Source organism: Cynocephalus volans, chromosome 14, assembly GCF_027409185.1.
Source record: "Cynocephalus volans isolate mCynVol1 chromosome 14, mCynVol1.pri, whole genome shotgun sequence".
In the NCBI taxonomy this organism is placed as follows: domain Eukaryota; kingdom Metazoa; phylum Chordata; class Mammalia; order Dermoptera; family Cynocephalidae; genus Cynocephalus; species Cynocephalus volans.
In genome coordinates, this window is record NC_084473.1 from 39,464,271 (window position 1) to 39,489,228 (window position 24,958).

Genomic DNA, 24,958 nt, shown 5'->3' on the forward strand with positions numbered 1-24,958 from the left:
TTAGTCTTAAAACTGCACAGCTGGTAACTGACAGAGCCAGGATGTGAACCACTATTCAGTGCTGCTCCCTGAGGAGTTCAGAGGTTGGTGCAGAGGTGACCTTTGAGGAGGAAGCAGAAACAGCACAAAATTGAAGAATTACTAAAAATCGGAGGGTGACATTGAGGAAGGCATTGGTGAAGCACAGAGAAGCCATGAAGGAGAAGATCCTCTCTGGAGCTCAGAAGGCATGTTGAGGACACAGGGAAACATGATGGGAAATATGAGGCCATGTCTCTCGCTAGGTAGAGTGGCATCCGGTTGGTGGGGGCCAGCTCATATCAGCAGGGACAAAGCAACCCCTTGTTTATCCCAGCTTGGCATTTGGTCTGTGTTCATGCCTGGTTCATGCCTTGGACACATGGGGGGAAAAAGATACATGAGGCCAGATTCAGAGCACTTTGAATAGGAAAAAGAGGAGGCTGGCTTTTAGTTTCATTCTCAGATGCTTTGCTGTTTCATTTAAACCTCTCAAATTTGCTCCTTGTCCCCAAGTTCTCTCTTATTTAAGGCACTTTGGGTTGCAAGTATGTAATATAAATCTCTTCAAATATGCGTATGCAAAAGAAAAATGCTGGGAGAGGGGAAATCAATTGGGAAAATCCAAGGTCAGGAAGAGCAGCTGTGCCTCACAAGGGCCTTGAACTCAAGGCTCTGTGTCAACAGATAAAGTCCCCAGTGAACTTCCAGTTGGCAACATTAATGTAACCCACTGTCTCTAAGACAGTAAGACCTAGGAAAGCTCTTTACCTGTGTGTATATCTTGTCTCTCCATCTAGACGAGTCATACCTGCCAACTTCTTTGACTGTGACCCACAGTAAGAAATACATTTTGCATCGTGACCTCGTCTACACACATGTACAATCAGAAGCAGCATATTATCCACCGTGGTACAGAGCCTAGGAGCTCTACTCAAAAAGTACTTGTAAGATGACTGCTTGCTCTATTAATTGGTGTCTATACTGACTTCCTAGCCTCTTAAAATAAAATAATCATAAAAATTCAGAGAAAATAAGCTGTAGAGATTACCTTGACCAGTGACTTTCAACATGTTTTTAGCATGTGACCTGTTTGTTTTTTGGTGGCTGGCCAGTGCAGGGATTGAACCCTGGACCTTGGGTTTATCAGCACCATGCTCTAACTGACTGCGCTAACTGTCCAACGCCCCAAATGAAATCTTAATTGAAGGCCAGTTAGAAGGTACAGGGTCATAAGTTTAATTATATTACAATTCATGCGAAGACATTAGTTCTTTATTTTCTATAGTGTATCTGAATTTTTATAGCCCCCACACCACCAAACACATCACCACCCCCCTCCAGTACACATGCACACACTTCACACTGGGTAGATGGGGCAGGACATGGCGAAAGACAAAAATCACGATACACTTCAATTCAGTAAAGAGAGTATAAGTGGCCTTACAGCATTGAGGATTGGGGTGGTAAGGAGGGAAGGCCCCATTCTCCACCACCTCATGCTAGTTTTGGGGTGTGTACTGGCCTGGGTCCACACATGGTATGAGTGGGTGGTCAGCCCTGCAACCCCAACCCAGGCATTCTGCTGGCTTCGACTGCTCACGTCTATGCAAGAGATAACTCACAGACGATTCGCTCTTGGCCTGGTCAGGCTCAGGGTCCTCCCTTCTACCTTGGCCCCACCTCAGCTCTCACCAGCCCTGCAGTGATTCCTCTACAATCCTGATCCCAATGTCCCACCCTGCAGCTTCAGCTATGCAGCCAGCCACCCCCTCCCACCCCTTCCCCCTGTAGTGACCCCTTCTGGCACATTTCCCCGCCGGGCTCCCTAAAAAAAGGTCCTTCCACTCTGTAAGGGAGCTAAGGTCAGGCCCTCACTCTGCCTAGCCAAATGGCCACTCCGGCTTGCTGTGGACACACCACAAGGTGGTCTCTCCCAGGACCTTGAACAGGAAACAGAACAAAAGTCCAGCTTCCCTCTATCTACTAACCCACTCCCCCTTCAGGGCTTTGGCCAACAAGGGCCAACAGAAGCACGTGCGTCTCACTGCCACCTTCCACCTTCCCACTGCTCTCGCTCTCCCCTCTTCTTCCCACAATTCCTCAGGCTGGAAGGGACAGGTTTTCTTCCTCCCTCTTTCTCCTTGGCTAGAGCAGCACCCTCTGTTTTCCTCCCTCTTCCTCTACAGTCATAATAGTGAACAGGGTGCAAGGGGGGTGGAGGGGGGGGAAGGGAGAGAGACAGAGACGCACAAGTTTCAGGTTCATAAGAGGATCTAAGTTCAAAGATGTTTCAAAAATACAGTACCTATTTCATTTAAAATAGATAGAAATGGAACTTCTCCAGGTGAAGCCAGGATTAGGGACTCAGAGCTCCATATGCTACTGGGTTCTCCCTGCTCTTCTCACAGCACCTAAGGAACTTCTAAGGAATCCTGCTAATTTATTGAAACACATTTGGAAAACCACTGATACTGTCTAAGCTAATGCTCTTCAACAGAATGTTCTGCGATGGTATATTAGTCAAGGTTTTCCAGAGAGACAGAATCAATAGGATATGTTATAAATACATGAGGGGATTTGTTAGGGGGATTAGCTCACATGATTGTAAAGAAAAGTCCCATGATAGGCTGTCTGCAAACTGGATGCTGGCAGTGTGGCTCAGTCCAAGTCCAAAGGCCTCAGAACCAGGGACTCCAATGGTGTAAGTCCTATAACCCAAAAGGTGAAGAGTCTTAAGCTCTGATGTCCACAGACAGGAAAGAAGAGTGTATCCCAGCTCCAGCAGATAGAGATTCACCTTTTTTCTCTGTCTTTTGTTCTCTCTGGGCCCCCAGCAGATTGGATGGTTCCCGCCCACACTGAGGGTGGGTCTTTCACACACAGTCCACTGAGGCCATCATGCTAATCTCTACTGGAAACACTGTCATGGACACACTTAAAATGATAGCTTTTCCAGGTTTCTCGGCATTCCTTAATCTAATCAAGTTGACACCTAGAATTAGCCTTCACAGATGGTGAGCAGGTACCCTGTCCATTATGGCAGCCACTAGCCACATAAGGCTATTCAGCACTTGAAATGTGGCTAGTGCAACAAGGAGCCGAATTTATTATTTTAATTAATTGAAATAACTACCACTGGACAGTGCAGCCTAGCACATTCATTTTACATGTAGGACCTTGAGGCCCACAATCATTCAGAATGCTGGTGATAGAGTTAGCATGAAGACTCAGGTTCCACATCCTCAAACCCTTCCTTCCTGGGCTGCCGTGCCCAGGTCCCTGTCTGGCACAGTGCCTACCTGGCTGCTTCCAGCCTGAATAAAGTGTGCTGGGGCTTTGTTACAACACACACTACTGCACCATGAAACTCTGTTGGCTCCAAATACTCTTTTTTCTTTTTCTTTTCTTCTTTTCTTTTTTTTATATATTTTTTTCTTTTTCTTTCTTCATTTTTTTCTTTTTGAAAGGAGCTTGACACCACTAGAACCTCAGCCCCAGAGATGAAGACCTAAAGAATGCTGCTACAGAAATTTCAAAACAGGATGGTCTCAGCTCTGACGACATCTGGAGAACTGGCCCCACAGATTTAGTATTTTGAGTTTCCATAAGTGCAAGTGAACTTCTTCATCACAAAACGTGCCTTCTCGAGATGGCTTGATGACCACAGTACATAGCAACCCTGGTGAGAGGATATAAGGTTAGGAGAGATGGGAGCAAAGAAAGGCTTTCCATTAACCAGCTGTGCATCCCTGGGTGAGGCCTTTACTCACACTCAGCCTGTTTCATTTTCTGTTAACCACACACTGCAGTACCTCTTCCTGCCCTCTCTCAAGGATGTTATGAAGATAAATCAGCAAAAATATGAAATGTTCCATGTTCCCAGGAAGAAAAGTACTCTATAAATTTTCAAACTTCTCATTAAACACAAAAATCAAACTTCCCTGAATGTAAAATAGTTAAAATCAAGCATCTTGTATCACTATACCAAAAATTATTACACCATTACCATGGGGACACACTGGTGTCCATTTTAACTAGAAACTCCACGTTCATGTCATTCTTTTACTGTTTTACAATGATTCAAAATGACAGAAGCCAAATTTCTTTGCCATCCGCCATTGCAGGGAGCAAGTAAAAGCACTGGATTTTAAGAGGATGCATTTATAATGTGTGCCAATACTGACTGCCAGCTTATAAGGTGTAAAGCGGAAAGGATGTAAGTTTGAAGCAGGATTTCAGGAAAACTCAAATGTAATCTCAAATTATTCTTGTTATCTTTATTTTTTGCCTTGTACAGTAACCATTATAAAAATAATGACATTCTGTCCTTTTATATACAAAGAGGAAACCACAGAAACACAGCTTTGGGGCACTTTGGTCCCACCCCAAATAATCCCCCTTTGGGCTACATCTGTGTGAGCCAGTGGGTGTGTCCATCACGTGGGGAGCAGGGTGCCAATCGGCATACAGAGCAGAATAGTGGCATCAATCACTTCTCCTTTGCTCTCCCACATCATTCTCCTTTTGGCTCCATTATAGCACTTGCTATATTGTGTTAGTAATTTAATTTCTATCTATGCCCCTCATGAGACAGTGTGCTCCTAGAAGGTGGGGCCGTGTCTTATTTGTATCTGGATCCTGAGCACAGAGCCCGGCACATGATGGGCAACTGGGGAGTTAATGCTACATTGGGTAATCACTAGTCTCCTGGGAACCAACACTCCCAGCTCCAACTACAACAGTGTCTTCCCAAACCCCAGCTCTGTGCACATGATTGATCTTGGCTTGGCAACATTTATTCCAACTTATAAATAAAGCCTGATTCCAAAGTTACAACTAAGGTTTCAGTTTCTCTCATGGAAGTACAAGCTGCAAGTTAGCTAAAACAGAAAACCTTGGCCAGTGTCCTTCCCCGACCACGAAACATAGGATACTTGCTTTGGGTGTTTGGCTTGTGACATCGACAAGAGCAGTACCGGCTTCCTCTGGCACCCCAATATTCATCAGCATTGATCTCCCTCCACATCTGAGACTGGATCCAGAAGTATCCTGATTATTTTTATCCACTTTGGAGCCTGAATTCACTTAAATGACATTTCAGAGCAAATCAAATACTGGTTTCTCAGAAGAAGAGAAAATTCTTAAGTAAGGATACAAAAGGCAAATTTCAATAATAAGCTGCTTATTAGGTACAAAGTGTCAGTCAACACTGACAGAGACTTTCAGGATTATTTGATCTACCTCCTCATTTTATCAATAAAGTGACTTGGCCAATGTCCCATGGTATGTAGTGTCAGAGCAAGGACTAGTACTTGGGTCTCTACACTCCCAGCCTAGTTAAGGTTAAGTTCATCCTGGCTTGTCCAAAACTGAGGGAGTTCCCAAGACATGGAACTTTCAGTTTTTAAAGCAAGACAAAACCAGGCAAAGTGTCTCTGTTTGCCCGGGATTGAGGTGTTTCCTGGAACTTTCCATACTAAAACAGGGCAAGTCCCAAACATACTGGGACCAGTTGATCACCCTAAGTCCAGTGCTCTCTTCTTGATGTAAATCTGCCCCTTTTTATCAGTTTGACAAAATGTTACTGGTTCCACCTCAAATATTTAATCCCAACAAGAGCCCAGTGATAAGAAAGAGTTTGACAGTTGTTGCCCCGACCTGTCCCCTCTACGAGGGATAAAATTCTATCCATTAAATATAACACATAAATAATCAAAACTAGAACCTCGAGAATCACTATGAATTTTTAAAAAGGATTTTCAGGTCTTTAAATAATTAAACATAAAAAAATTCAAAAGAGAAAAAATGAACATCATGAAAATGAGCATTATGAAGCCAGTCCTGTTAAGTACCAAATTATTATTATATGTCCTAACTAATCAAGTTGTCGCTGCTAAGAATGGAAGGTCATGGAAAGCTCACAAAGTTATGCTGATTAATTATCTCAAGAGTCCATTCAGAACACAACCATTACTCATGGGGCAATCCTCTGACTGTGTAATTAGCCTATGATCCCTGTGATTTCAGGGAAGGCTTCAGAGTCTGTGTTTAAAACTCTTATAGCCTTTCCTACATAAGGGAGCTGGAATTGATATTTCAAGTTCTTTGATGGGACTGGGATTCTGGGTACCTGATATCTCCATTTATAATAAAGTTAGTTTTCTCCCCTCCAACTTCAATCAGCAACTTCACAAAACCAGGTCGTCTGGGGTATTCAGCAGGAAAGTGTTGGTAGATTAAACCAATCCTATGTCCATGAAGTAATAGATTAACTAGGCAGACAATTTGCTGGGCACTTCACACATGGAAACTATATCCTCACAACCATTCTTTAAGGCGACTGTCGTTCTCCCAAGTTTGTAAGTAAGGAGGCTCAATCTCCACACACTCACTGGCTCCTGGACCATAAAGCTAGAGAGTGGCAGAGCCAATCTGAGTCTGGGTCTCTCCAGGCCCATTGCCCAAGGTGGTCTCCTCCCTGACATACTCACCACTCATGTTCTGAGAACGTTTGCACGGGATAACACACATCTCACGGTACATACGGAGACAAGTCTCATGGCCAAAAGAGAAATATCAGACGGCCTGCTGAAAGGAAAGAAAATTCTGCCTTACAATTAAAGAAGACAAAGGCTAACATATTTGCCAAAACCCTACATGTTAGTTAAAAAGTAAATAAACCAATTAAGGCATTTTCCAATACAGCTAGTTAACAAACTATGAAACACAATGATCTTAAATTTGATCTGTCCTATGGAAATCTCTTCCCCAATGATGAGTGGCTAATGTTCCTAAACAGATCTCTACCACCCAAAGGGACAAAGGACAAATCCCTAGGACCAAAGGACAAAATCTCCTGCCCAACTGAAAGTGGCTCTCCGAACATTTATAGTTTTAGGGAAAATGTAAGAAACAAGAAGTTATAACTCACCAAGTGACAAAAATGGAAACATGGAATATATGCTTTCCTAAAAACAACTTCTTACCTTCGGTTTTTCCTTCTCTTTATTCTCACCATTTAAAAACAAAACAAAATGAAACTAAAAGAGACTTCCAGTGATTTCAGCTGGAAAATTAACATTCCAGATTGCTCTTCTTCCCAAGGATGATGATAATCTGATTTACCACCTCCTTGCTTGGTTTAAATTGGTAAAGAACATCAAGTACAAGTTCTAGATATTTTAAAAGACAAATTTACTATTGAAAAGGCCAGTGCTGCAAGCAGCCAAAAGTTCCAGGGTCCCAGTTATTAATAAATCCCCATGAGTCTTTGAGACTTTTATAGCAAGATCATCCAAATAGCCAGTCGCTCAGCTCCTTGGGAACGAGCACTGTGAGTTTCTAACCCAAAGTTCTTGTCCTGTTAACTTTTCTTTTTGTGCATGTGGCAGGTATTTCTTCCTCCTTTGCTCTTGCAGAGCTCTGGGGATGGCCCTCTCTGTCAACATTCAGTACCACACTCTGCACTGGGTCCCCTGGTGAAGAAAGGCCCCTTGAGAAAGCCAGGAAGCACTTCCAGAATTCCAGCAAACTCTATCTTTTTGTAGGGAAATTATATGATGTTAAAAACAAGGTTCTAGAATTATAAATTTGGAGTTATCAGAATTTCTTACAGGGCTAGACAGAAAGCAGGACAGCAAAAGGAGATTTCATACCCTCTAAATAATTGGAAATGCAGAATTTTACAAAAAGATCATTTAAAAATGATTTTTGTACTTCTAAAAGGATCACATAAAAGCTTTAAAAAAGCAATTGTCCCCAGTCCATTCCAAGCACAATTCACAATACAATGCAATTAAAATGGGACACTTCAGGAATTTGAGGCATACAATGGAATACTGTGCTTTTACAAACTTCAAAAGGTTTACCACCAAGTCTGAAAGTCTTTTGTGTATGGAAACTCATCTGACCCAAATAACCAGGGAGAAGGAAGCCTGTGTACCTTCAGGGACGAGATGAAAAGGGTATGAGCAGCTCCCATCCCTCTGTGTAGCACCAACTGCTCCTCCAACTCAAGCCCCCAGGGCCCTGGCCGACTAGCTCCTCTCTCCTGCTTTGCCAGCTTGTCTCTAAGCTCATCCCCCGCTTTACTTGCAGCTCCCCTCAAGGTGGGCAGAGGAAATGGAACAAGATAAAATCAAAGCAATCACTGCTGCTGCCTTTGAACAGCTCTGATGAAAGTCTTAGTACACAAGAGAGGCTGTGGTTACCACTATCTACAACAAGGATTTAGGATTATACGTGAATTTCAATTATCCATGCTAAACTTATCTCTTCCTAGCCTGACTGCTGCCAAGTCTCCAAAAAAAGATAACCTGCTTCTTCAGAGTCATAATCTCTGATGCTCTCAGCCTTCTCTTTCTGCTGACTTGGGAAAACTGCTAAATCACTGGCTTGTTTTCCAGGCAAAAAGACAATCTGGTTGCAAATTTCCTGTCCTATGAGCTCATCCTTTCTATCCCAGCCCATCCAAATGGTGGTTCTTACTTTTCTTTGCCCAGAGAGAGAGGACACGTTTTCTTTCAAGCACCTCATTAACTTCCCCATCATTCATTGTCACTTTGTCACTCCCTACCCATGGTACTAGCTCTTCTCCAAAAATAGTCTGAGCCAAGGAAAGGTGGAGCTTCTGAAGCCTTGCAGAGCCAGGATTGCTCTATGAAGAGGCTGAACTGAATTACCATCAATTATTCCCACACCTTCTCTGTGCATTGATGATCAACCCTTTATTCCTAGCCAGCTGTTTACAATCATCTGTCCAAGGAGTTAGCTAGGTCCACATCTGGATGTACTAATAATGTTATACACGAACTGTATGCTGAGTGCTTAACTGGGCATTGCTGCATTCCATTTTTATTGTAGCAAAACTGACTTAGGTAAGTGCCAGTAAGTGGTTAGTACCAATAAGTGAGCCCAATTCTGCCAGACTCCAAAGCCAGCTGTGATACTATTCAAATGTCCAATCAGCAGAGGTGGGGAAAGGGAAAAGGGGAGCAAGGCTGCAAACAGCACCCAGGGCTCTGGAGGCTTGGTGGTGGCAGAACCAGGGCAGGACTGGCTGCGCTGAGAGAGGGTTGGAGACGATGGCAGCTGCAGGCTGAAAGTGGATCAACAATGCTTCTGTGCCCTGGGATAGGCCATGGGGTCACAATGAAGCAAAGGGACATCCCAGACCGTCAAGGAGAAGTAGTGGGAAGGGACTAGAGCAGCCCTACTTGGCATCAACAGCAGGAGACTGTGTCTAGGCAGCAGCCTAAGGCAGGAGGAGGGTCAAGGCAAGGCAGACGTGCAGTTCTTTTGGAGCCCACAGAGCATGAGGGTGGAGAGGAGGCTGGGAAGATACCAGGCAGTGTCAAGACCCCACAGCCACAAGGCCCATAACTTCACAGTATTCAAAGTCTGCCTCCATCAAAACATAAAGCAGCAAGGCTGGAGGAGGAGAAGAGTGTCAAGCCCCAGGAAATCTGAGTAGGAGCTCAAGCCATGGAGGCTCTGGACAAAAACATACCCCCATATTCCCAGCAGTAACCATGGCCTGAGAGAAGAAGGCTCTCTGGCCCCAGGGTGAACCCCAGGTGTTCTCCAAGCAGCCAAGAACGCCAGTGAGCTGAGTCTAATCTAGAATTACATGTGTTACCAGTAAGCTCCAAAGAGGAGGCATGCCTTTACTTAGCCATTAATTCCTCTGAAGTTCCTTATCTTGGCCATAATTGGAGGATTTAAATACAAAACTATGGGGAGCAATAATCAGCTACAATGTATATCGACAAAATAAAATTTAAAAAATAAATAAATAAAATAAAAAAAAATAAAAAATAAATAAATAAAAAAAATAAAACTAAAAAAAAAAATAAATAAATAAAATAAATAAATAAATACAAAACTAGACATGCAAGGAAGCCTAGGCTGCAAATAAGAATAGTGTGGAAGGTTAATCTCAGTCCTTTTGCCAAAAATCACATTATTCGTGGTGACATGTTTAAAGTACTATAATGCATGATCTGGAAGGCAGGAGACCCATAGTCTGGGAAAAGGCCATGGAGAAAACCTTTGCTTTCTGTTCCCTGCTTTAGTCCTCAGATGGCTCCGATCCGTGATTCAGCCCAGCCTCCATTCCATCCATTCCCTTCTCCCTCCTGTCCCCAGCCCTCAGCCTCTCCTCCTGCTTCTAACCAGACATCACGGTTTGAGTGCACAGGTGTGCAAAGCAAGCACTATAGAAGCCTTCAGATGAGGAAAAAACAGAAAACAGAGAGAAGGCAGTATCCAGTGTCTCAAGGCAATGACCTGGAAGGCAGTGAGAGGGATGTAGGTGAAGAAGCCGTTGACCCCAAAGCAGGAGTGCTTGGACACTGGCCCAGTCAGGGGCAGATGGTCACACTTCTTCACCAGCACATATGAGAGTTTTGAATCATAAATCAGCATTTATCCTGACCCTCTGGTTGTCCAGGAGACTGACTGGACAGAGATAAAAGATGCTGCCAATGGCGTTGAGGAAACTGCAATCTTGTAAGCCTTCATGGGCATTTATAGCCTCAATAACTTGTCTCAGAACTGAAGTCCAGTGTCAAGGGTGTCAGGGCAAGGGAGAAGAGGACTGGTCATTGCTGAGGGATGAAAGTCTCAAAAAACTCTCTCCTTCCTCTGGCCCCTTCTCAAGTGGCACAACAGAGTTCAAGGAAGCTGAGAGGAAGGCCCTAGCCCACAGCTCACAGTTGTGAGCAGGACAACATCCATCAGGCTGGGATTGCAAACTTCATCTCAGACATGGTCCCTAGGATCACTGGAAGCCAAGCATCTGGGAAGAATTGCAATAATACCATATTATCATAAAACCTAAGATACCACCAATTGTAAAATGCATTCTGGTTTCAGAGATAAAATATGAAAGAATGGCCTATGGTTATTATGAAATGATTTCATTGTAAAATGTATCCCCATTTCAGAGATACTAAAATGGGAAAAAGTGCATGTTAGAATCAATGAAATTCAGTAATACCACCTGTGTTTGGCATTATTAAAAGTTCAAGACATTCTTATGGAATGATACTTCCACACCCCCTAAAGTTAGGTAAGACCATGTGACTACTTTTGGCCAATGAAATGTGAGCAGAAGTGAATGTCACTTGTAGACCAACATATGTGATTATCAATGTTTGACTCCAGAACCCTCCTCTCCTGCTGCAGCAACCACAGAAGCACATGGTGACTACACACAGAAAAGGTAGCATTCATTACAGGAAGATGGCATGTCCACCAGCTTGGATCTCTAAGAACTTCCATGAGAAGAGTCCCTCTGCCAGTCCAACTCATGTTGAACATGTGTAAGGAAAAAATAAAATGTTATTTTATGCATCTGAAATTCTGGAGTTGTTTGTCACCACAACATAACCTAGCCTCTCCTGACCGAAATGTCATCTTATGTTTGAATATGGCATTATCTCATTTGGTCTTCATAATTACACAATAGGGTAGGCAAGGCACACGCTATTCCCATTTTACAGACAAAGAAATTGAGGCTCAAAAAGACTAACTGAATTGCCCAAAGTCACATAGCTAGCTTAGAGTGTATGTCCTCTAACTAAAAGGATGAACCCCACAGAGAGTGTCCCTGTGTGTTTCAATCCTCTCCCCAGTGTCTCCTTGCTCCACTATTCATACGAATAGACACATATACATACATACCTTCTTTAGGAAAATGGATTTTGAATCCCAATCTTTTTCCTTTAAACAGCAACAAAACATTCAAGAACCTGGCCAAGAACAGAATTTAAGACTTAGAATAAGGGTGAACTCAGGCCTGGCTGCAATGCCAAAGGAATGTATTTGTAGCTGGCCCATGAGCTGATAAGAAAGGCAGAGAGATGAACGCCAAGATGAGCAGTATTTTCACAATCAGTAGGTAAAGCAGAGGGTAAAGGGAGAGAGAGACAGAATATAAGAAGACATATTCTTCATGTTTTGCATTTTACTTCAGTTTCTTAAACATACTTTACATTCTGAGTGGACAATTAGACCCAGTTGCTGTTTGTTATAACGTTGTCAGCAATCATGTGATGACATCTAGAAAATTCTAATCTCTCACTAAGACACATAAGGCAAGAGACTTCTTCAACACCAATAGGCAGCCTCCTAGGATTCCTGACCCGTTCACTGTCACTCAGATTACATTCCGTGCTGAGAACACCAAACTGCACAGATCAAAATGATTTCCCTGAATCAACACTGTTACTTCATTTCTCAGCTAGAGAAGTGAGCTTTCCTAGAATCAATTCCTGAGGTCAAAACACAAAACAACCAGCTGGTGTCAGCAACTGGCTTCAGTAGTTTGTCCTTGGTGCATGCCCCAAGCAGCCCATTATTTAAATTCAAGAAAAGAAAACTGACTTTATCATTTCTCCTATTTTAAGGGCAACTCTTAGGGCTATTCTTTTCCATCACATTGTCTCTGCCAGCAGACTCTGAGCCCTGAGCTCAGAGTCCTCCCAGGCAAGTGGTTTCATTCATGATCCATGCTTGGTTAGGCACCCAAAGTGCTTATGAAACTGTCAGCATGAAACTGTCCCTAGGACAGGCATGTTTGGAGACAGAGTTTTGAGCATGACCCATCAACCCCTCTAAAATTCTAAGCACAGAAATGTTTATAACATTACTAAATCTCCATTTCCCTTATCTGATCTAGCAACTGTGACTACCTACAGTAATTCAGTAAGCTAACCTCCCCACTGTATAGACATTGATGTACAAGCCAAAAGCTTTCTGAGTTTCCTACACCTTCCCAGGGATGAGTCCACAGGATGTTGTTAATACTAAGAATTTTCTTAGAATGGCAGTCTTTATTACTTTTTGGCAAGATAGTAAATCTGATCACCATAGAGCTGGAGGAACTCACTGGGATTACAGGAATGGATAATCATGTTGTTTTGTGTAATGGATATCCATAAGGCAGAAATCCTGCCTAAGAAGATTCTGTGTCCCTTTCCTCTTATAAAAAGCACTACTTTCCACAGCAAGACTTTTGATATCAATTCCTTAGGTTGAGCCCAAGATGATCTACGGCTATAGAACCCTTGAAAAATTGTTCTTAACCACTTGGGGGTTTCCAGTCCCTTCAAAAAACAGTTGAAGGCTCTGGACTTTCTGTCCAGTATGATGCACACATAAAGGCTGTTTGTAATTTCAGATTTTCACATTCCCCTGAAGCCCATCCATTGATTTCCTACTTCAACCCTAGTCCTATCCCTCCCTCCCCATGAAATGGGACATTCACATAGGTGGTGCCAGATCACCCTGCCTGATGATTTTGTTCCCTTTCTCCCAGAGGGGCTTGTTACTTACCCCAAACCAGGGTATTCTCCCTAAATCCTCTAAATCTCTCTTCCCTCAAAAAATGGGAATAATATGTGCCCACCCACTTCATAGGATAGTGGAAATCAAATAAGGAAAGAGACATAATGACACTCTGAATTGTGGACTAAGCATTGCACATTCTGCAATATCAGGGAAGAGTGCATGTCTGCTGAGCTGAGCTCTGTCCTTTCCGTTTCTACCCTCTTCCATCTATCTTTGCTGAACACACCAGATTGCTGACTTGGTTTTTCACCGAGGGGCTCACAGTGCTTACACATGCCCTTGCAGATGAGAATGTGTGTGAGGGGAACTGCAAGACCATCGATTCTTTAATGACAGTGTATTGGCACCCAGGGAACAGCCAAACGTTGCTGCAATCCCAATAATTCAAAGGCCTCCATAAATCAACCTGATGAGAGAGAAAAGCTAAGGCAGGGATATTGCTTTCTGCCACCCAGAAGAGAGGATGAATAGTCTAAAGGTATCCTGTAAGGGTGGCCTCGCTTTTCCAATAACTCATTCCTCAATACCACCAACCCTAGCTGTCATGTGTAACCAGAGACCTCACAGTCAGGACACAAGAAAAAATAATGGCATCAAATGAAAATATTACCCTGCATCTGTCTTAGCATTTTTTGTATGTTAACTGCCTTAATATGTTAAGAGTACTATTTTATGCAAATGTATTTGTTAGGGTGGGCTAACTGCCATAACAAATGCATCCAAAGATGTATAACAAGCTCATGTGCAATATAAGTCTATTTCTCCCTCAGATAAGCAGGTCAGTGCATTTCCTGTTTGATTCCACAAAATTGTACAGGGCTCCATACTAATGGAGGATCTGCTATCTCAACACACAGCATTCAATGTTGTCCAGGCATCAACATGTGGCAGGCAGGGAGGTAAAGAGCAGATAGGATTAGGTTTGTGAGATTTAGTGCAGCAGACCTGGGAGTGAGGCATAGCTCTTCCTCTCACATTCCATTAGCTACACTGAACTGCAGGGGAAACTGAGAAATGTACTCCAGCTATGTATCTAGGAAAAAGAACAAAAGAATTCTCATGAGCATCTAGGTCTCTCTTCCCAGAAGTCATAAAAAATTTTTGATTATTTTGAAATCAATTTTTGGCCAATATTTGGATAAGTAAACTTAGCTGGTTAAGTTATTCATACACCTATTCACCCACTCACTTATGCATTTATTGAGCATCTACTCTGTGCTAGGCACTCTTTAGGCACTTAGTAAACAGCAATTTTTTAAAAAATAGCAATGTCTTCATCAGCATAGAGCTTATATACTAGTGTTGACAGGGAAACATCAAACAAGAAAAATAAGTAAAATATATAGGATATCAGATAGTGATAAGTATTAAGAAAAATAATAAAGTAGGGAAGGAGATAGGGAATGTCAGTGGAAGGTGTTTTGCAACTTTAGATAGGGCAGCCAGGGAGAAGGGGCAATATTAATATCATCTGCTGTGGACTGAATTGCATTCTTCCAAAAGCCGTATGTTCAAGCCCTAACCCCAACGTGACTGTACAAACGGTCCCCAATTCACAAAGGTTCATGATACACGTTTGGTAGAAACTGTACTTTGAGTACCCATATAGCTGCTGTTTTTCACTGTTTTTCACTTTCCAATGAGAATTTCCAAGATGAAACAGTTGTAACTTATATGAGCTCTGAACGGTTGTTTCCACAGAACATCTTACAAAACTAATATTCCATGAGACGAATTCTAGGAGGTACTGGCCTGGAAAACCCTCCGGGGGAAAGAAGCTGCTTTGAGATATTTGAAGAACTGTCATAAAAACAAATGAAGTAGCCTTGTGTAAGGCCCTGCATGTGAAACCAGGAAGAAATGAGAAAGTGGCAAAAGGTCAGGTTTGGGCTCAATAATCAACTTTCTAAGAATCTTCTAAAGCAAGATGGGTGTCTCCAAAATGTAGGAAATTCCATGTCACAGAGAGTGTTCACAAGGGTCTGTATCAGCACTTCTCACATTTTCCTATGAATATGCATTATCTTGGGGTCTTGATAAAATGCAGATTCTGACTCTGTAGATCTGAGATGATACCTGTGATTGTGCATTTCTCAGGAGGTGATACTGATGTTGCTGGATGGTAAGGAGAGATTCCAGCATTGCATAAGCAGTTAGTCCCCGGAATCTTAAAAAAAGAAACCCTTCTTCCAATCCTGAGGTCTATGAACTATTTGGATTAGCAAAGCCTTTCTGATTATTTAGAATTTATCCTCAACAATGAAAATGAAATAATGAACCAGTAAAAAAAAAAAAAATCCACTATGGGATACTTGATATTGCAACATAAAAAAGTATAACCAAATCAATGTTTTGTACAGGAGGAGAGATTTTGTTCCAGGTTTGTATTAAATTTGGGAAGTTCTCTTCCCACCCAATAACTAGAAGATAGACACAGACATAGATATATGATTTATACATATGTATCTTACTTTTGATCAGTTATGCACTTGGAAACCAGGTAAATGAGCCTGTTAGAATTGTGTATAAGAATAAATCCATTCTGAATTGCAGCACGAAACGGGCCTGATTTTACTGGGTCAGCACAATAGTAAGCTAAACTTGATTCATTCAACAAATCCTCTCAGCATCTACTAGGTGCCAGATACTACACTAGAGAGCCAGAAATGGGCAAAACCGACATGATCTCAGTCTTCATGGAGCTCATAAGACCCTAAATAAATAATCAGCCAGTTAAACAATAACAACTGTGAGAAGTGTTATGGATTGCACTTAGCAGAGAGCAGAGAACATGGGAAGTACGGAAATAAAAAATGAAGCTGAGTTATGCTAGAAAGGTGGGTGTCTCAGAACTAGCTTGGAAAGTCTCAGTTCTATCTGCCTTTCAGAATTTTTTCCAGAAGACATGGAAGAAAAAAAAACTACTCTCCTTAGTAAGTTGAGGTCAACAGAGTGGAAAAAGCCCCAGAAAAGAAAATGCAATGCCTCTGCCCAACATATTGATTCTTTCCACAGCCATAAGAGAGCAGAACTCTCCATTTTTATTTTCAAAATCTTATGAACACTGAAGAGACAAAAAGGTAAAAATAAGAATGATGGGCTGAACCCAGCCACAACTAAGCATGCTGCCATTGTCACCGCCCCAGAGCCCCACCAGGGGTCTAAGGCATGAAGCCTAGGGAAGCTGAATCCATCCACAAGCAGGTAAGAGCACACCAAATACACCATTTCCATGCAGGTAGTCCACCATTGCCATTGCAATTGCCATGGCTGCTGCAAAAGTGGCTAGTCTCTACAGCAGCAGTCACAGCCACCGTGCAGATGACATGCCAGACTCTCAACTGCATTGACGCAAGGAGAGACACCAGCAGAGACCAAAAAAAGAAAAAGAAGAGGTCCTCTCTCTCCACAAAGCACACTCCAGAGTAATAGAAGAAGCATCTGTTTTACGATAATAGGGGAGGACTTGATCACGCCTGTCTCGGTACTGGACAGATCATCTAGGCAACAAATCAACAGAGGAACAGTTAATCTATCACATGGAGAGAACAAATCTATGATTATTATAGGTGGGAGGGGACAGGGGAGAGATTGGATAAGGGGCAAAAAGAATAAGTATGATTTGTAATAATGAATATGTTAATAAAAAATAAATATAATGTAATAATAATAATAATAACAATTATGCAGAACCATTTCTGCCTTGAGCACCCACTTCCTGTCTAAAGGACTTACCCAGAGGGATAAAATTGGCAGTGAGTAGAAAGCTTTGTTCTAGTTTCTTCTTGTTGTCCAAAGGACATTTTTTTGTGGTGTCTCTGTTTGTGAATATATATAATGTTTTCTAGTAAATTATTGACTCTCATTAATATTCAGCAGAGATTTAGAAATCTGTGATTGGTCTTGTTGCTTTTGTGTAGAAAGGATGAAAAGGTGATTCCTTAATTTTTACTAGTACATAGTATTACGTATATCACAATTTATTTATTAATTCTATTGATGGACATTCGGGTTGTTTCAGGTTTGATACTGTTAAGAATAAGTTGCTCTGAACATTCTTGAACATTTGGTGTACACTTGGTGTACATATTTTGGTTGTATATATGTATACCTTGGAGTGGAATTGCTGCGTCATAGGATATGCATATATGTTCAGCTTTTACAGACACTGCCAATTTTCCATAGTGGTGTTACCAATTTACACCTCCTACCAGCAGCATGTGAAAGTTCCAGTGGTTCCACATTTCCCCTAAGAATTAATAAGGTCAGTCTTTTTCATTTTAGTCACTCTGGCAGAAATGCAGATATTCGGCATTATGATCTTCATTTGCATTCCCCTGTTGATGAATAAGTTTGAGCAACTTTTCTTCTTTATTCAACATAAGATTTTTTTTTTTTAGAAAGGTATCTTTTTCCCACTTTCTTTTGGGTTTTTATCTTTCATTGATTTGTAGGAATATTTTGGCTTTTGTCAATATGAGTTCTTTGTCAAAAATATATATTGCAAACACATTTTTTCACTCAATGGCTGTTATTTTCACTTTCTTAATGGTTTCTTTTAATGAATAAAGAGTCCTTATTTTATAAGGTTGGTGCTCTTTTTCTTCCATAAGGTTATATTTATATTCTCCTGCATCTTCCAGAAGGTTTATTGTTTTACCTTTTATATTTAAAACTACAATACACCTGGGGTTGGTATATTATAGTTTTCATTTATATGATTTTGGAAAATTTCACACTTACACAAAATTTAAAGAATAATATAATAAATCCCAATGAATCTTTCACCCACCCAAATTGTCAATTAATAGCCAATCTTTTTCCATTTATACCCTTATCTTGGGTTGTTGTGAAGCAAATCTCAGATGCATCGTTTCATCCATAAATAATTTATTATTTATCCCTAATATATAAGGAATCTCTTTTAACAAAACCATAATATATTACAACTTTAAAAAAATTTTTTAACCCCTACTATCATTACATTTCCAGGAAATATTAAAATTTCTACAATTGTCACATAAATGTTTTTTGTTATAGTTTTTTTTTCAAATCAGGAGCCAGAAAAAGTGCACACATTTTATTGGGATGATAAACATCGAAAATCTCTGTTACTTAATGCATTTTATTTCTCTGATATTTTCTTTTAAGATGCATTTTTGAATAAAGTAGGTCATTTGTTCTGTCATTGTCATTTGTAGAGTTCCCTTCATTCCAGATTTGCTAATTTGCTAATGTTATTTAATATGTCTCTCTGTCCCTGTATTTCCTGCAAACTGGTAGTTAGACCCAGAGGCTTGATTAGATTTGGGTTTGATTTTTTTTTTTTTCTTTTTTTTTGAGCTGGGCAGAATATTTTACAGGTGGTGCTGTGTGCTTCCTATTGCATAACACTGACATGCACAGATGTCTGCTTTCCTCTTTTTGTGCTAATAAGATTGATAGATAGGTTTAGCTGTTTTCAGCCTGATCCATCAATAATAGTTTTCCCACTTATGATGGGTTTACCCCATCATTTCATTTAATGGTTTTAGCCATAATCTTTTCTTAGGTAGATTCACTATTTCATTACATATCAAAAGTGGTAATATTCTAAGTCTATCACTCCTCCTTAATTTGTTAACTAGAGTCATTCTTAAAAGAACTTTTCTATCAACTACTTGGTTACCCAAATAGAATTCTTATAAGAAATGCTGGACAAATGCTTGATTCTTTCCCTTTCTAAACCAATTTTCAGAACAATGAGTTGGACACCTAGCATCCTCCAAGATAACCAGTGAGATGATTAGTTTGTTGTTGTTTAATCATCATGAATTCATGGTTTTTAACATTTTATATGTTGGAAACCAATGTCATCTTGTCCCGTCTCTGGCCAGTGGAAGCCTGTTCAAGTTGGTCATAGCATAACCCCCGTAGTTTTCAAAAGTTTCCTTGCTTTCTATTACAAGCTGTTTCCAAGTTCATATTACACACATCCCACCTCGAGTAGAGTCTGTGGATGCCCTAGCTGTATCTCTTTTAGAGGGCTTTGTAGCCCTCCTCCAGCTGCTGGGAGTGTTGTCTGCTAATGGCTCACAGCTGCCCCGCTTCTCCAGAGAACTGCCCTTGGCCACCTAGCACAGGAAATTATCCCCCCCCCTACACCAAGGAGCCCATAGCCAGCAACTGACCAGTGGGCATCAAATTCGGTGGTTATCAAAAGCTGGACCCTTGTCTCCAAGGAGTTAACACTCCGTGTGATTTATGGTCCAGAGCTCTCCCCCAAACACACACACAGGCTGATTGCTAGACTTTTCCTAGGACCACATCATTTGTCAACTCATTCTCTTTCCCTATCCAGATTCACTTCTTCCCTTATAGGTTTTCCTAAGGGCACTTCCCCAATGAATCACAAGCACCAGAATTCCCTTCTCAGGCTCTGCTTCTAGAGAACTTGATATGAGACACTGCCCTCAGACTTATTCATATTCATTTCTTCCAAAACATGGGTTTCTTTTAATAGGATCTGACATTTCAAGATTATAATCTGGGCTCTAGGAGTTTCCATGAGGATGTGGGCATCCGAAAAGTGAAAGAACACCAAGATGAGAAAGAGATACAGAAAGAGACGCTGTCTGGATTAGAGGGGAAAAGCTCAGCTATTTCACAGCTTTCTCTTTCTCCAACATTAAACGTTTCTCAGTGGATATTTTTAGATTCATAAGATTTTCTGCACAAACCTCTAAAATTGCCCAAGATACAATCCTGACTTCCTATAAGCTGAAAAACCTGCATCACCATAGAACAGGTCTTAAAAAAGAATGTGTGTCAGACCTTATGTGAATGGGATTTGTATTACCAACTTAAAATAAACCACTGAGCATTGGCCTAGGTCAGGAGCTGGTCCAACTCACTGAGGGCATCCCAGGATTGCCTGGAGAGCTTGATGTTGAAATCTGCTTGGAGAGAAAATGCTCATTTTCCACTTGAGAAGATATCCAGCCCCTCTCACAGAACATGATTTCAATTTTCTTTCTTCTTTTTCTTGAAATCCCACAAAACCATCAACTAGTGCCTAATAATTTTTAAGTTTAGGGAGGTAATTCATGAATGAACATTCCCTCAGAGGGACTAGTGAGAGTTTTCTTTCCCTTAAGGCTCTGACAAATGGCCCATTGTACCTGGAGATTACCACAGGGGAAATTTTCTAGGAATGGGATCTAAGATGTCCATAGAGAATTGAGAACCCTCTGGATCATGTCTCTGGTGCCCCATAGGCCCAGGAAACTCTGTTGTCCCTCTGAGCACCCACTCTTAGCACTGTACTTTTCAAGAACCCATTTATAATTCTCACAAAATTTCATAGGGATTAATCTACAACTCTCTCATTCAATCAGTGCTGTTTGGTACCTACCAAATGTTGGTATGATAAAACAATAAGAAAGTTCCATGCAAATGGGGCAGTGTGTGGGATACAGCATGAGCTCAATAAACAACTGTTGACTGAATTGGGTGAATTCTTCTATTAAGAATATTAATAACAGCTTTCAAGTCTTAACCATAGAAAATCATGGAGCTGAGTTTTGAACCCAGGTCTGTCTTGCTCCAAAGCCAATTCATGGCACACTAATGTGTGTACCTGAGGCTTTAAAAGATGCAAATAAGTGGTGAGTGGGGTCTGGGTCCAGGTTCCAGCTCCTTGTTCAGCATGATAGGCACTGTGCAAAACTACTTCAATTAGTCATGGGCAGGGGCATGGCCATACAGTCTCAGGGAGCTGGGAATTTTATGTGGGGTGGGGAAAAGGGAGTTCTAGTCAAAAATAATTCTGATCGCCTTCTGATTTCAGCTCCCACATGTTAAGAGGTTGAAAGTTATTATTCCTATCCTTACAACAATTTTTTTAAAAAAAACTACTGAACAAACTGAAAACCAGTGATTTTTCATGGACCCCCTCAGAGAACTGAGGTCTTAGGGCAAACACCTACCTTGAAATCTAGAGGGACAGGTGAATACAAACATCCAAGTTCTGCTTACCTGGAGAAGAAGCCATAAACTAATGGGAAAACTTAAATGGTCATTTTGGTAAGCCGCTGGAGGCTGTGTGTACTAGCTTGAGAATGAGAAGCCCCTGGGGGCTACAGTCTAAAGGGGCTCCGCACTTTCATGAGTTTACCTCCAGGAACCCCACAAGTTTCTCACTTTCAAGAGCCAAGAAAGATCCCCTCATGGGTCTGCTAGGGGAAAAAGAAAAACCACGATTGTGAAATATACCTAGAGAATTCTCCATAACAAAGGCCTGTTCTCCAGAGGAAAACACTTTACCAGAGCCATATCACATCTGAGGAAAGAACATTTCCCTAACTTCAGTCTTCTCCAGCCTTCCTGTCTCTCCTAAGGTGGAAAAAGCAAAAGCTAAGAATCACTTGTGACGGCCACAGTCCAGAAACACAGAACTATGCAAAGACTGAGATTTAATCATAAAAATATAGAATACTTCCCCTTCCACTCATTTTACTACCATACCAACAGGGCTCCAGTGTAATAACAGTGGCTTACAGCTAAAAGAGCTGCAATATGCAAACTCTATCTAATGAAGAGTTCTTAAGGAAGCCCAAAGACAACATAGGAGACAAAAACAGGGACTCAAGAGGAATTTGAAGCCTCTGGCACATACCTCTAAAATTACAGCTAAAGGAAACATTAAACACAGCCCAACTCCTAACTAGGTCAATATAAAACGTCACCATGAAGGCCTATTTACTTCAGTTCTTATTACCAAATACACTATGTCTAGCTTTCAACAACAACAACAACAAAAAAATACAATGAACGATAAAAGGCAAGAAAAAACACAGTCTGAAGAGACAGTGTAAGCATCAGAACCAAGCTCGTATACAAGACAGATTTTGGAATTATTAGACAGGAAATTTAAATTGACTGTTATTAATATAAGTGCTCATATGCAAAAAAGTAGACAAGCTGCAAGAACAGATGTGTAATGTAAGCACAGAGATGGAAACCCTAAGAAAGACTCAAAGGCAAATGCTATAAATCAAAAACACTGTTACAGAAATAAAGAATGCCTTTTATGGCTCATCAGTAGGGTAGGCAGAGCTAAAGAAAGAATCAATGAACTTGAAATATGTCAATGGAAATTTTCCAAATTGAAATGTAAAGATAAAAAAGGATGGAAAAAACAGAATATCTAAGATCTGTAGGACAATTTCAAAAGGTATAACATATGTATAATTGGAATACAGGAAGGAGGAAAAAGAGAAAACAGAGCACCCACATCTTGGCTTCTAATACCATCTCCAATAAAAGGAACCAGGGCTCCATGGAGAAATGGAAAATTCTGGGACTGTGGAAGGGAATATACAAGATGAGCCTGGAAATATTTTGTTGTGTTAGAAAGTAAAAAAAGATCTAAAAAAAAAAAAAAACCCATGTTGATGAAGGTGTGTCTAAGGGACTCAAAAGCCAACTGAAAGAGTTCCCAATGTCCAAAGGTGAAACAATCTGAGCAAAAAAATAAAGTAGTAGTGCTGGAGTATAACCCAAAGTATAAAATAAATATCCATTAGTCCATACTGATATAAATAACTGAATAAATAAGTAAATGGGAAAGAAGAAACAAATCTCCCATGCAGAAGAATTCCAAATAATTTATGTAGATACTGCTTTCTCAAGGAGGTGGAGCATAACCCCCATTCTGTAACTCTGGGCTGTATACAGTGGAGAGAAGTAGCTTTACAGAAGAGACCTGACTAGGACTACCTCAGCCAGGAGATTAAGGTTAACATCAACAGTAACGATTCATACCTACAGTATATATCCTTGACATAATTTTATGAAAACAGCACTTTACCTCTGTCGTCTTCCTCCCAAAAAAACCACAACCCCAGTTTAGTCATAAGAAATACATCAAACAAAGTCCAATATAGGGGCATTCTACAGAATACACGACCAGTATTCCTCAAAACTATCAAAGTCATTAAGCAAGGAAAGCCTGAGAAATTATCACAGTCAATAGAAGCGTAAGAAGACATGACTACTAAATGTAACATGATTTATCCTATTTGGGATTCTGGACCAGAAAAAGAAAGACATTAGGTAAAAATTAAGTAAATCTGAAAAAAGTATGAACTTTAGTTAATAAGAATGTATCAATATTGGTTCATTAGTTAATAATAGGGGAAATTGAGTGTGGAGTACATGAGAACTCTAAAATATTTCTATAAATCTAAAACCGTCCTAAACAACGAAGTTTCATTTTGAAAAATAATTCTAATTCATTCTGGGTTACATGTGCCCACTCTGCTTGTTTGATGAGGCTTTCATTTGGTGCATTTATTAAATGGCATGAAGTCGGGAAGAAGGAATAGTAGAATCTGAAATCGGTGAACACAGTGAAAACGTACTTATTCATTAGTTTCAATTTTTAATATACCAAGGAATTAACTATTGCTCGTTTGACTGCATAACAAGCATCTAGTATAGTGAGCAATAGCTCAGTCAGGACAAGTACCCTGTCTGAAGGCCAGACTCTCACCTCTAGTTTCTTTATTTTGATGAGGTTCTGGTTCTGTTTATACTGGGGAGGCAGCTTTCCACTGACATCTACGCTGGCACAATCTATTGATGTCTCACTCTTTTTAAATAGCAAAAAGAAATTTCACAAGGTAAAGTGGCTGGCAGACACCAGATCTTCTTTTATACTTTCTTCTAGTTCTTGCAATTGTGTTATATTGTCATTGTGATATTATAACATGTCTATTTTCATTTTTGTCCAAGGCCCCAGGCTTGTTCTCACCTTCCCTTGCCTTTTTATCTTGGAGACAGACATATATAAATCCTTTGACCTACCTCACCTGATTAAGTCATAAGACCCCTTTGAGGACAGCGGAGTTGGTTTGGTCAGGCCCCCTGGCCTCACATCCGGGCGGGATAGGATTCAGCACTTCCTTGTGAACACATTACGTAAGAGTGGAGCTAGTGCGCATGCGCGCTCATGCCCCCTTGGCTGGTTGTGGCTGCGGCTGTCGCTGTCTGTCCTGTGCTTCACTTCGCTGTGGAAGGCAGCAGCTCTGTACCGCTGGTCAGCCAAGCTTGCGTCTAAAAACAAAGCATGTCTACTTTGCCTGCGGCTACTCAGTTTTTCTTTCGACTGCCTTGCTCAGGACCTGCACAGGACGGGGCAGAGGGGTCTGTGATCCAGCCCGACAACCCCATTCCAGAAGAGGTCCTGCTCCATACCCAGGAGGGGGGAGTGTTGACAGAGAGTCCAAGAAGAACCTGAACATTCAGGCCTTGCTGGGTTTCCCCACTCAGTCTTTTTGTGTTAGATCATATCCTTTTTGTATAATCACATTTCTACACGGTTGTCCATGCTTCAATCATGCCTATACAAGGTCTTCATAAAAGACACAAGATGATGGGGTATGGGGAGCTGAACACACGGAGGTTCCTGGAGGGTGGCATAGCCGGGGGTGCATGGAAGCTCCGTGCCCCTTCTCCCTTACCTCACCCTACACACCTCTTCATCTGCATCCTTTGTAATGTCCTTTATAATAAACCTGTAAATGTGTTTCCCTGAGTTCTG

The 24,958-nt window shown here is 41.1% G+C and overlaps 1 non-coding gene across 1 annotated transcript; it reads left to right on the forward strand.

Annotated features, from left to right (window-relative positions):
* Positions 1 to 271: 271 nt before the first annotated feature.
* On the forward strand, positions 272 to 404 carry LOC134363474 (small nucleolar RNA SNORA48). Its single transcript, XR_010021726.1, has one exon. It is a non-coding gene; the product is annotated as a small nucleolar RNA SNORA48 (small nucleolar RNA).
* The last annotated feature ends 24,554 nt before the right edge of the window (positions 405 to 24,958 follow it).